Source organism: Salvelinus sp. IW2-2015, linkage group LG20 (assembly GCF_002910315.2).
Source record: "Salvelinus sp. IW2-2015 linkage group LG20, ASM291031v2, whole genome shotgun sequence".
Lineage (NCBI taxonomy): Eukaryota > Metazoa > Chordata > Actinopteri > Salmoniformes > Salmonidae > Salvelinus > Salvelinus sp. IW2-2015.
In genome coordinates this window covers 25,826,094-25,837,907 of record NC_036860.1, presented here as the reverse complement: position 1 = coordinate 25,837,907, position 11,814 = coordinate 25,826,094, and the positions used below count along the sequence as shown (strand labels likewise).

Genomic DNA, 11,814 nt, shown 5'->3' with positions numbered 1-11,814 from the left:
AAAATATTGCTATTTTTAAAACAAGCCATAGAAAGTGGGTTGCAGTTTCAGTTTAATCCACCAGAAGAGACAGAACAAATATTACATCAAATATTATGGTTAAACTCAAATATTTCTTTTGGGGGGGGGGGATTAGATATTTTTAAACGATATAATCTTTGTAAATTATATCATAAATAGGACTGGTGGAGTTATGTCACACACGCAGCTATCAAAAATATGTGGAAATGTCTGCTCTATCCAAAATAACAATCAACTAATTGCCGCATTACTGCAAAAATGATAGAGGCAAGTTGAAGGGCGAGAAAGTAAGGAACTTGTCTGTCGGCCCTGCATTAAAGACCAACATTTGTTGAAGAAAATTGTGATAAATAAAAAAATATACCAGTTTCATTTAAGGACCAAAAAATTGACAGCCGTCCAATACAGATTGCAAAATATATTTTTGATGTACTGATTCCATGACGGATGGTTCATGAACTTATACACAAAAGGACACCGGATACAAAACTTAGAGTTTTTCAATTTAAATTATTATACAAAATCCTTGCAACCAATAGAATGTTATATATATGGGGGATYCAACCATCCCAGCTCTGCAACGAGACAGAATCATCAGATCATTTGTTTTTGTACTGTCTATATGTATGTTGTTTTTGGTCACATGTTCAGGAATAGCTGAATTTCAACATTTACTGTACCTGGAGTTAACTTAGAAAATAGCACTGCTGGGTGATCTGAAAAGTCATAGTCAATCGATCAATAATATAATAATACTCTTAGCAAAAATGTTTATCTTTAATTTACAATCTGTAGAAACTATGAGAATAGAAAGGTTCAGAACTTTTGTGAAACAGCACAATTGAAAAATATATGGCAAATAGAAACTGGATGGTGTTCGGAGATAGATGGAAGGTGTTGAGGGGAGCTGAAGGATGTGACTAAAAACAAACAAAATATAACTAATGTAAAATATTCTGTGTCCGTAAAATGCATATAGRATGTATAAGCTGGAAGTAGAAGCCTAAGTGTTGTTGTCCATTAGTTTACTCCAATTAGGGGAGGGGTGGTAGGGTTAGGGGGAAGAAATATAGGAAAATATAAAAATATATATATTTAAAATAATATATTATATTTAAAAAATAATGGGGTGGAAATTATTGCAGACAATTCAGTGATAGAAGCCAATTTTTGCAATATTAAAGCTGATCATCCCCTAAAAAAGAAGAGGAATTGACATGTTTTAAATAACATGCTTAGAAGTTCTTTGAATGTTACTATGTTTTGTTGTTGTTTTTAGGACGTTTTCTTATGTCTGAGAACATGACTTTAAATAGAATCATGAGGAAACCTGCAGAAAAAGTTATGCTGAAGTACGGAAATTCCACCTAAGAAACATATGGTTCCAGAACGTATGTTGCTTGCTGGGTATCTGCACCTTACCCAGACTTTGTGTATGGAAAATAACCATATGACAACCACACTCTCACCAAGCTCTAAGAAACATATGGTTCTCAGAACTTTATGTGCTAGCTGGGCTGGTCTGTAAAAACTGTAGGCTCTAGTTGTAGCACAGTTATCAGCAGTGCAGTACATGAACCAGTCTTGACACAATGTGTTAATATAAGGTGACAAGTGTCTCAATTTCCCCAAAAAAGTCAGGATACCACATTATATCCCTCTGTAAATCACAGGCCCAGAAGTGGGAGAAACCAATTACGTGAGCGAAAAAGCCTCCTCACTGGCACAAGAGAGGAAATACAAATCCTCCCTTCCATCACTCCCCTCCTCTGAGGACAATCCCATTTGGGAGACATTATGTTAGTGTTTTGTCATTGATTTCTATGATTGAGCTGGCCCCCCTGGGCYGAAGGGACTTCCTCTTGATTTAAAACAAATTACATGATGATGATCTATCCGAGGATGCTGGGAAGCCAACCTGCCTCCGTGGGCCTGGCCAGGAGAGAGTGGGCCGACAGGATAAATCACCAGACAGTGGCGGCCGGGGCACTCCCACCAGTCTATCTATTTCCTTTCTTCACTTCTGTTCTGTGGCTTGCTGAACTGTGATGCCTCTGTCCTAGACAGGGTGAAATGACTGCTTGCTTATGTTTTTTTTTTTGTTGTTGAGTGGACTGTTACTTTAACTTGGAAAGTCACATATTTGTATCAAATAAAATACAATTTGATTGAAAGTGCAATTAAAACATTTTAATACAACAGTAGACACAATAAAARACAACATGTGAGATCAAAACCAAGGCAACTTGTTTACTTCAACTTTCAACTGGACAGTATCTGACACATGCAGTTACAAATCAGAGCAAGCAGTAGCCTGCATCAGACTGCATTAGACCAACATGCCAGTGGAGATTGTAAACTCCTGTGAGCGTATTTATTTCGTAATATCTCTCCAGTAAGTATTTGGAACACTTGAGTTTGAAATCCTGCTTGATCTGATATTCATGAAAATTAATCCTGGATTACACAAAGCCTGTTTATGGCTTCTCTGCTTATTGAATGTCAAATAATCACACATATCTTGCCGTAGTCCCTAGACGCCTACGACAGTCTTCAAGCTAATTATAAATAACTGTGTTACTTAACACCCCCCCCCCCTTTTTTAAAGGAGATTACTCATATCGTTATTCATATTTAGAACACATATAAACAAAACATTCACCTCGCGTTCACCCCACGGCGTCGTGTCAACCGGGACCTGGCGCTTTGTGGCCACATTGGCATCCCTAGATGATCTTTCCTGCAACTCATTCAATCATTCCACAGCTCTTTGAAGAATGTRAAAGTTTTAAAAATCATTTGAGAGCATCCATTTATCCGGGGCCAAATGTAGGTCAATGTTTATCGCCTTTTTACACAACTTAGTATTGTATGCTCTTTCATCAGARGTATTCTTCATGTTAGTTTTAACATAAACCACTGTCTCCCCAGAGTCCTGTATATTTATTGGATGTAAGTACTCTGAGTACCTCAGTGKTTTCCTATCCTCTCAGGTGCACACCTAGGCCACATCCCAATTGTCTTTACTTCCTTRCAAAATGTGAACTTCACTTCCCTTCATGGATTTGAAAATAAATTACTGGTATGTATTTAGATTTGTGGGACACATCCCTAGTGTAGGCCTACTACAGCTGATACTTCCACTCTGTAAAAGCCTCTATCCTTGCCTCTTTATTTAACAGCTTACCTGTATTCTCCGACGGAGCAGGAAATCTATTTATCTTAATTATAAGCTGCACTGACATCTGTGTGTTAAATACCACTTCCTTAAACCTTGGGGTGCCTTTTGGAATACATTAGCAGCGCGCGCAGTGTGAGTGTGAACCCAATGCCGCCTCCCCGCAGTATTCCACTTGCCTTTGTCTTGCCTGAGTCAACTGGGCCGGATGGTCAGAGGAACTCCCGGACCCTGAAAGGAGACTTGTAAGAAAGCTGCTTCCGCCCACCACCAAATCACACACGGATTCCAGCAGCGGACAGAACAGAGAGAAGAGCTGCTAGTCCGATATTATCCTGTCTATCCACCACCAGTGGTTGGTTTKTTAATGCACCTGGAACCAAAACTAGTTCTTCAAAGGGTTCTCCTGTGGGGGACAGCCGAAGAACCCTTTTAGGTTCTAGATAGCACCTTTTTTTCTAAGAGTGGTGCACTACTTTTGACCAGGGCCCATAATGGGTTGCCTGAAAATGTCACAAAAATGTTGCGGGAGCATCGATGAGGCAGAAGGCCGTGTTGTTGTGATTCTGAACGGTCAGGTAGCGAGCAACAATGACAAGGAGTTGCCATGTGGGGAATCGTAGGTGGCTTGTATCAGCTGGTTGTATCTTGTTCTTGATGCCATGTCATGTTTAGAGTTGTTTTGACTTATGTCACGTCTATGCTTATATGGCAAAATGTTGCTAAATAGCTAACCAACAACTGTAACGATGTATTTGAGAGACAACAAGTGCTTATTGTGCRAATGTATTTATGTTTTCAAMAAACATTTGGAAACTAAATATAGTTTGCATGTTGTCAATAATCCTTGACAGTTGTTTTGTACCAAAGTTGGGAATGCATCAGATGTTTTGCAAAACATCTCAACTCAACTCAAATCAAAACCAATTCTATTTGTCACATGTGCCGAATACAACAGGTTACAGTTTCACCTTACAGTGAAACGCTTACTTACAAGCCCTTAACCAACCATGTAGTTTTAAGAAAATACCTTAAAAAAGTAAGAAATAAAAGTAAGAAATAATTAAAGAGCAGCAGTAAAATAACAATAGCGAGGCTATATACAGGGAGTACCGTTACAAAGTCAATGTGCCGGGGAACCTGTTAGTCGAGGTAATTGAGGTAATGGTGTTGATGTGAGCCATGACTCACCAGACTATAGGGCTCTGGTCAAAAGTAGTGTTGTATATAAATGTATGGAAGAGGGTGGCATTTTTGGATGCGACCATGCTGAGTCAGCTGTCCCAGCAGGGCACGACAGGGTCATGTTGTTTAGCATACAACCCAGGAGATATTTGCTCCAATGTCCCAAAGCTACGTCTTTCCTGGTCACTCACAGAGATAAGATGTGTCAGCGATGCAGGCTGGTTTCTGGATTATAATTTGTATAGTCGCGAAAGGCTTGAAGCATATTGCCAGCTCTTTTTTAAACTCTATCTGGTTCACATATCCCTCAGCCCTCATCTGTCAAAACACGTCCTTGATTTAATGAAGGTTTAAACGTTTTATGCAATTTTATTTCTAGAGAGAAGGGTCACTTTATGGTCCTAGTTGGCACAGCTAATCCCAAGCATTTTCTCTTGTCTCCAAATTTCATTCCATTATTATATCCCACAGATTCTTCCAATCATATTAATGCGATCACACTAAACTAGAAATGGATGCTAATATAATAGGCTACCAGACTATTTGATACATGAGCTGTGGATGAAGTACTTTATTCGTAGACAATAAAAGCAATAATCACATTAATCATTTACTTCCCCGAGACAGTAAAAAAAACACGTATAAATTATCTCCTGTTTTTAGTCTCCTGTAAATCCAGCAACAGCTCAGACTCATTCTCTTAAAAGCCATAAAGCTCTAATGTGGGTCTCCCAACAGCTCATTGAACCTTCAGACAGAAGTAATTGAATGTAATGGACAGAAAGAAATTGTTCCTCATTTAGCTTTATTGCTGAACCTTYGGAGAACAGAAAGAGACACTTCATTAGGCTTCTTTTTAATAGGTTAATCTAAATCAGATGCGGGCCTTAATGGTGGCACACTACTATTTATATTTGATATGGAATGTTTAAAATCCCAGAGTCATCATCAACCATTTGAACCTGACATTTCAAGCACATTTCCCAAGCACTGTCCTCTGTCAAAGTGGATTATTAAACTTTAGTAATCTGCCCGCAGAGTCCATTTTTCCACGTGATTGCGAAAAGGAAATAGTCTGACGAAAAAGGGAAATATTTCTTACCATTCGAGTGGTCAGTCTCCTGAGGCTGAGCTCCTCCCAGAGGAGAGTGCCTGTGAGCGTTGTTTGAAAATAGTCTCCGTGAGCTGTCAGTTAAATTTGTGAGATGTCATCATTTAAAGGCTGCTAGCAGTGGGCCTGGGGCCCAGGCTGAAATCACTGAGCCCTCTCCTACAGTAGCTCCTCCAGGGGCCAGGTGCACCAACCGCCACTGTCCTCAGAGTGCAGTTGTGCAGGGTCGCCCCACAGCATAGAACTCTGGGATATGTGGCTGACCGCCTGACCTTCTGTCATTCATGCTCGAGTCAACATGAAGTTTGTAGAGGAAACTCTTTGTTCTCCAGTAAACCTTGTCCGACCCATAGTGCAGGAGCACATCTCCTGTTTCTGTAGGGTGAGGAATCTTTTGACTATACTTTTTCATGTTATAAAAATGTATGTCTCCACCTCAACGCATTTTATCTAGCCAGCTTGACACCAATATACACCGAGTCTACAAAACATTAAGAACACCTACTCTTTCCACGACACAGACTGAACAGCTGAATCCACGTGACAGCTAAGCTCCCTTATTGATAAATCCACTTCAAATCAGTGTTGATGAAGGGGAGGAGACAGGTTAAAGAAGGGTGTTTAAGCCTTGATACAATGAAGACATGTGCAAGACAAAATATTTAAGTGCCTTTGAAAGGGGTATGGTAGTAGGTGCCAGGCGCACCGGTTTGTGTCAAGAACTGCAACGCTGCTGTTTTTTTCTAGCTCAAGAATGGTCCACCCCCCAAAGGACATCCAGCCAATGTTCCCTCTATGCTGCGTGTGTGTGGTGCGCAGCTCCCCCAGGTACTGCTGTGCAGAAGAAAAATCAGCCTGCACAGAGAAGCAAGAGATTGAACTTCACTCAACTTTCTAGAGTTTTCCTGTTTAGTTAACACTATCAATGTTTCCCTTTACTGTGGGAATTGTGATCGAATCAACGCAATATTAGACACTTTCAATGCAACATACCGAAACAAAACGAACTATGCAAGACTTAGTACGCAAAACTAACTACGCAAGAGATGTTGTTGTAGGCAGAGCGCATCGGAGTAGGATTCAATTGCATTGACATGCATGAWTCAGGTCCGTACTCTACACAGACCMGTGCGCSATAACCAATCAGAGCTGCAGTAGGCCTATATGTAAATATACCATTGCCATATATGGATTTGTGCCATTCACTTTGAACTGGATTGTTTTACAGCATGAGTGGTTGCGATTATTACATGCTTGTTTTGAGATCAAAGTGAGAGCTACATGTAGCCACGTGTGCACATTTGTTCATATTCTTTGCTAGTTAGTGAGTTATTAGCACAGTTATAACTKATTTGTAGTCAGAAATGTGGGAGTGATTGCTTCCTACAAGAGCACAAAACGTGTGCATTTCTTGCCATCTTTGAAAATGGATTCAGGTAGAACCATATTTTATGTCTTTCAAAGGGCAGTGTTGTATTTTCAGACAGGCTTGAATAAGCTAAGTAGCCAATAGGCAGAGGGTAGCATCATTTGTCTGATTCTCTGTAATAGTGGTATGGGAATACTAATTAACTTTATTTTGTAAAGTGGTTTCTTGCATCAAACAACACAACAAAATGTTCAGTCAACTCCTCGTCTGAAGGACAAGCGGATAAACAGGTTAATGTCAAGCCCTGCATGTTTGTTTCAAAAGTGTCATGGAATGTAGTCCTACATTGAACACACATTGGCTGCTACTGTAGGCTGAATGATAGAACCGCTATTTCCATGTTAAAATGTTATGGGATGCATTTTCTCCATTGTTTCTGGTAGGCCTACATTATGATCAAATAGCCACAGAAGCCTTCTTGGCCACTGTTTAAACAGTCAATTTAAAGTGGGTACAGCAGAGGTGTTCACAGTAAACGTGCGCCGGAAGTTGCACGGACATTTCCCAAGGTTCAAGTTTGTAATCAGCAGACCTGAGGGGGGTCCAACTCAATATTAGGAAGGTGTTCCCACTGTTCGGTGTACTCAGTGTAAGAAAATAATCTGAACTCATATTATGTTGTCGATAAAAACAGTGTCGATACAGTATAGTAAAACGCGGACATGTTTTGCCGTCAATATGTATTGATTGCTGATGCCTTCTTGGCCAATAGATAACCAATTCCAATGGCCTCTGGTTTTGTAATACGTGTGACGAACAGAGTGCCTTGAGATGCAGCACATCAGTATATTTTCTGCACTGACAATCAATACCTGAGTGCAATTATTGACTCCCTTCTCTGCCCCTGATACTAAGTGCATTAAATAGATTTGCCACAATTAATGAAAAGGGGACCTTCCTGTAAAGTAATCTCCAGAGCCATAGCCCTACTCATCTACTCATCTCCTTCTGACAAGGCTGCGGTGCAATACGGACGGACACAGGAGAGGCTATCATTTCACTATAGAGACGCTGTACTTATGAAATCGACCAAATCCAGTGACACATTTCTCAATGTCTTTAACACAGAGCTCAGCCAGACCAAGGTAGTTGCTATCCCACCATACGGGGCTGTTACTGGAACACCGGAGGTGAACATATATGAGTAGCCACATCAGACGTTTGTGTTATTGATTATTATTATTTACTGTAATCCATGATGGTTTATTACAAATACTAATAGCATTCACAACCAACTGCAATTTGTTGCCTAATTACCAACGTGGCGTTTTCTATACTGTAGCCTAGATCTGTACGTAAGTGAAGAATCTTATTCAGCATGTAGAATTACCTTGGAAACCAACTTAATTACCGACTGCAGGCAATTCAATTTGAAGTAGTTAACATTCATGTAATCCTCATTGATTTCTGTGGAATACGTGAGCCTACATGAATAAATCCCTTTAATTGCTTTCCTTTCTCTTTGGTTTGTAAATGTAGTAGACATCGCTGGCAATAGGTTCTAAGAGTTAGCTAGTGCTTTTACAGTACACTAGCACAAGATTTATGATCATCCCTGGATTAAAATGTCATTAGTGTTATCTCTGAAAAACAATATAAATGTACTCTACTTTAATTACTATGGAATTATTGTTATTAATTAAAGCTTGTATTTTCATAAAATGAGCACACTTCAACTCTCCCAAAARGAAAAGTAACACAAGATTCATGAAATGCATTGGATGTTTTCTTTCTTCCTTTCTGATTCAACATTCACTTCTGTCTGGCCTTTTCACAATGTTCTTCAACTCCTGTTTGACTTTTTTTTTACCCCCTTCCTTTCTTCCTTCCTCCTTACAGTACTGACTTTGTGATTGAAATGTGAATATTTTATACTTATGAATAATTCAGCTGATTGTAAACAGTAGTTAAACTCCCCTGTCCTCTGTGTTCACTAGAGTGTCCTTGTATGAAAAAAATACCCCCAAAATACTATCTGTTCAACAAGATATTCATGCTAAATGCTGTCATGCACAGAGGTTGTACTTTTCTTTTGAAGTATGAAGTTGGAGTGAGAATAAGGAGTTGTCTCATTCAAACTTTGTAAAATACGCATTGAAGGTAATACTGGGGATGATATGCAAAGAGAAATATTAAAGTGGACAAATATCCTGTCAAAGCAAATCAGGGAATTGAATGGTGAAGTAATAAAGTCTATCTGATGTTTGAAAATAAAGTGTTTACTTTACTCTCAAATTGACAATTTTGGTCCAGTTTAAGGATGCAAATTATGATACAGTTTCCACATAATTGCACCAGTACCTCGAAAGAAATTCAAATGCCAATGATTATAAGTGGTGAACGTACTTTATATATTTCACAACATAACCTTGCAAACCAAGGGAGCATACTAACATCATTCTGAAAGGAAATCTATACTCCACCTACATCCATCATTTGCATATTGGATTTTCAAATATTGAAATAGTAAACAGTGCGAGAAAATGCAATGCATTCATCATGAAATTGGACATCGGCAACATTCTGTGTGAGTGCAACTCATGCACTCTTCTGTTTGACACTATGAAAGGAAAGCCACTTTGACATGAAGGTCTTTACTGCACTCTCTCTCTCTATCAGAGAAGGCACTCAGAAGCAGTCATTCACTCTCCGCTCAGTAGGAGCTGAAGGACACACAGGTTTTCACAGGCACAGCTCTGCTCAGGGGAGTTACATTGGCAACTGTTCATACTGGCCAAGTGCATTTCCTACCCTCTATAACCTCTCTTCTTTCAGTTTGAAAGTGCACCTTGCGGTGGAGTCAAGAGTAGAGTGGGAGGCAGACAGAGAGAGCGCTTGAGGTTTAGCAAGAGCGAGACCGCGAGAGTGCGCACGAGAAGGAGAGGGAGTGAACGAGTGTGAGAGAGGCGAGAGACAGAGATAAAAACAAAGACAGAGAAAGAGACGCAGCTTTGTGGGGAGAGGCCGGGTTCATTCAAATACTCAAACTGTTGCAAAAATCTAAAGTCAAAAGGTCACACATAAATAGAAGAGTGGGAGCTGAAGAAGAAGAGAGAGCAATAACAACAGCAGGTAAGAGAGGGAGAGATAAAAAGGAAGGAGAGAGACCTGTCAAAGAAAGCGAGCTATGGCTCTCGAAAGAGAGAGAGAGATGTGAAAGAGAGAGACAAAAATCAAGGAGAAGAGTGTGAGTTGAATTTGTGCCCTATTAACATAATGTACAGGTTACCACTCACCCAGCTTATCAATGTCTTTAATCCTCATTTGGGCGGTTTGTAATGCAGGGCCTCTTCACGTTATACCCGCCCCCGCCCCTGCTCAGCTTCTGCTTCTGCACTCTTAGAAAAAAGGTGCTATCTAGAACATAAAAGGGTTCTTCGGCTGTCCCCATAGGAGAACCCTTTGAGTAACCCTTTTGGTTGCAGGTAGAACCCTTTAGCTTCCAAGTAGAACCCTTTTGGGTTCCATGTAGAACCATTTCTACATGGAACCTAAAAGGGTTCAACTTGGAACCTCAAGGTGAACAAGGTGCACTTTCAAKCTGAAAGAAGAGAGGTTATAGAGGGTAGGAAATGCACTTGGCCAGTATGAACAGTTGCCAATGTAACTCCCCTGAGCAGAGCTGTGCCTGTGAAAACCTGTGTGTCCTTCAACTCCTACTGAGCGGAGACAAGGCCTATTTATTGCTTTACCTCCCTAATCTTACTACATTTGCACACACTGTACATAGATCTTTCTATTGTGTTATTGACTGTATGTTTGATTATGTGTAACTAACTCTGTGTTGTTGTTTTTGTCGCACAGCTACGCTTTATCTTGGCCCGGTCGCAGTTGTAAATGAGAACTTGTTCTCAACTGGCCTGTTAAATAAATGTGAAAAAAATAATAATAAAAAAAGACAGCTGAAGAACCCTTTTGGAACCCTTTTTCTAAGTGTGGTTAAGAAACAGATGTCAACAAAACCAATTAACCTTTTCTGAGCTCCTCTCCGTCTCTCGCCTCCCCTGCTTACAGTGGCTGACACCCTGAGAGAGTGACCGGGAGAACCTGCATGTGACGCTCTTGAGGAACTACTTAGGACTGTCAGCCAGTAAAGATGGACTGGTAAAAGTGGGCCAGGTGAGGAAGTAGTGACCAACCAGCCATAATCTAAAGTCTGATATTCATACATACACAGTGAGTATACCAAACATTGGGACCACCTTCCTAATACTGAGTTGCAACCCCACCGTTTTGCCCTCAGAACAGCCTCAACTCGTTGCGACATGGACTCTACAAGGTGTCGAAAGCGTTCCACAGGGACTCCTGTGCTTCCCACGGTTGTGCCAAGTTGACTGGATGTCCTTTGGGTGGTGGACCGTTCTTGATACACATGGGAAACAGTTGAGCATGAAAAACCAAGCAGCATTGTAGTTCTTGACACAAACCGGTGCGCCTGGCACCTACTACCATACCCCGTTCAAAGGCACTTCAATGTTGTATCTTGCCCATTCAACCTTTGAATGTCACACATACACAATCATGTCTCATTTGTCTCAAGGCTTTAAAATCCTTCTTTAACCTGTCTCCTCCCCTTCATCTACACTGATCGAAGTGGATTTAACAAGTGACATCAATAAGGGATCAATAGCTGTCACGTTCTGACCTTAGTTCCTTTTTCATGTCTTTATTTTAGTGGGCATTCTATGTTGTTTTTCTATGTTTTGTTCTGTTGTTCTATTTCTATGTGTTTGGCCTAGTATGGTTCTCAATCAGAGGCAGGTGTCAGTCATTGTCTCTGATTGGGAGCCATATTTAGGTAGCCTGTTTTCCTTTGTGTTTTGTGGGTGGTTGTTTCCTGTGTCTGTACCATACGGGACTGTTTCGATTTTCGTTTGTTCATTCACTTTG

The 11,814-nt window shown here is 40.4% G+C and overlaps 1 long non-coding RNA gene across 1 annotated transcript; it reads left to right on the top strand.

Annotated features, from left to right (window-relative positions):
• Positions 1-9,840: 9,840 nt before the first annotated feature.
• Positions 9,841-11,601, top strand: LOC111980426 (uncharacterized). Its single transcript, XR_002879459.2, has 3 exons — positions 9,841-9,996; positions 10,939-11,043; positions 11,168-11,601. It is a non-coding gene; the product is annotated as an uncharacterized lncRNA (long non-coding RNA).
• The last annotated feature ends 213 nt before the right edge of the window (positions 11,602-11,814 follow it).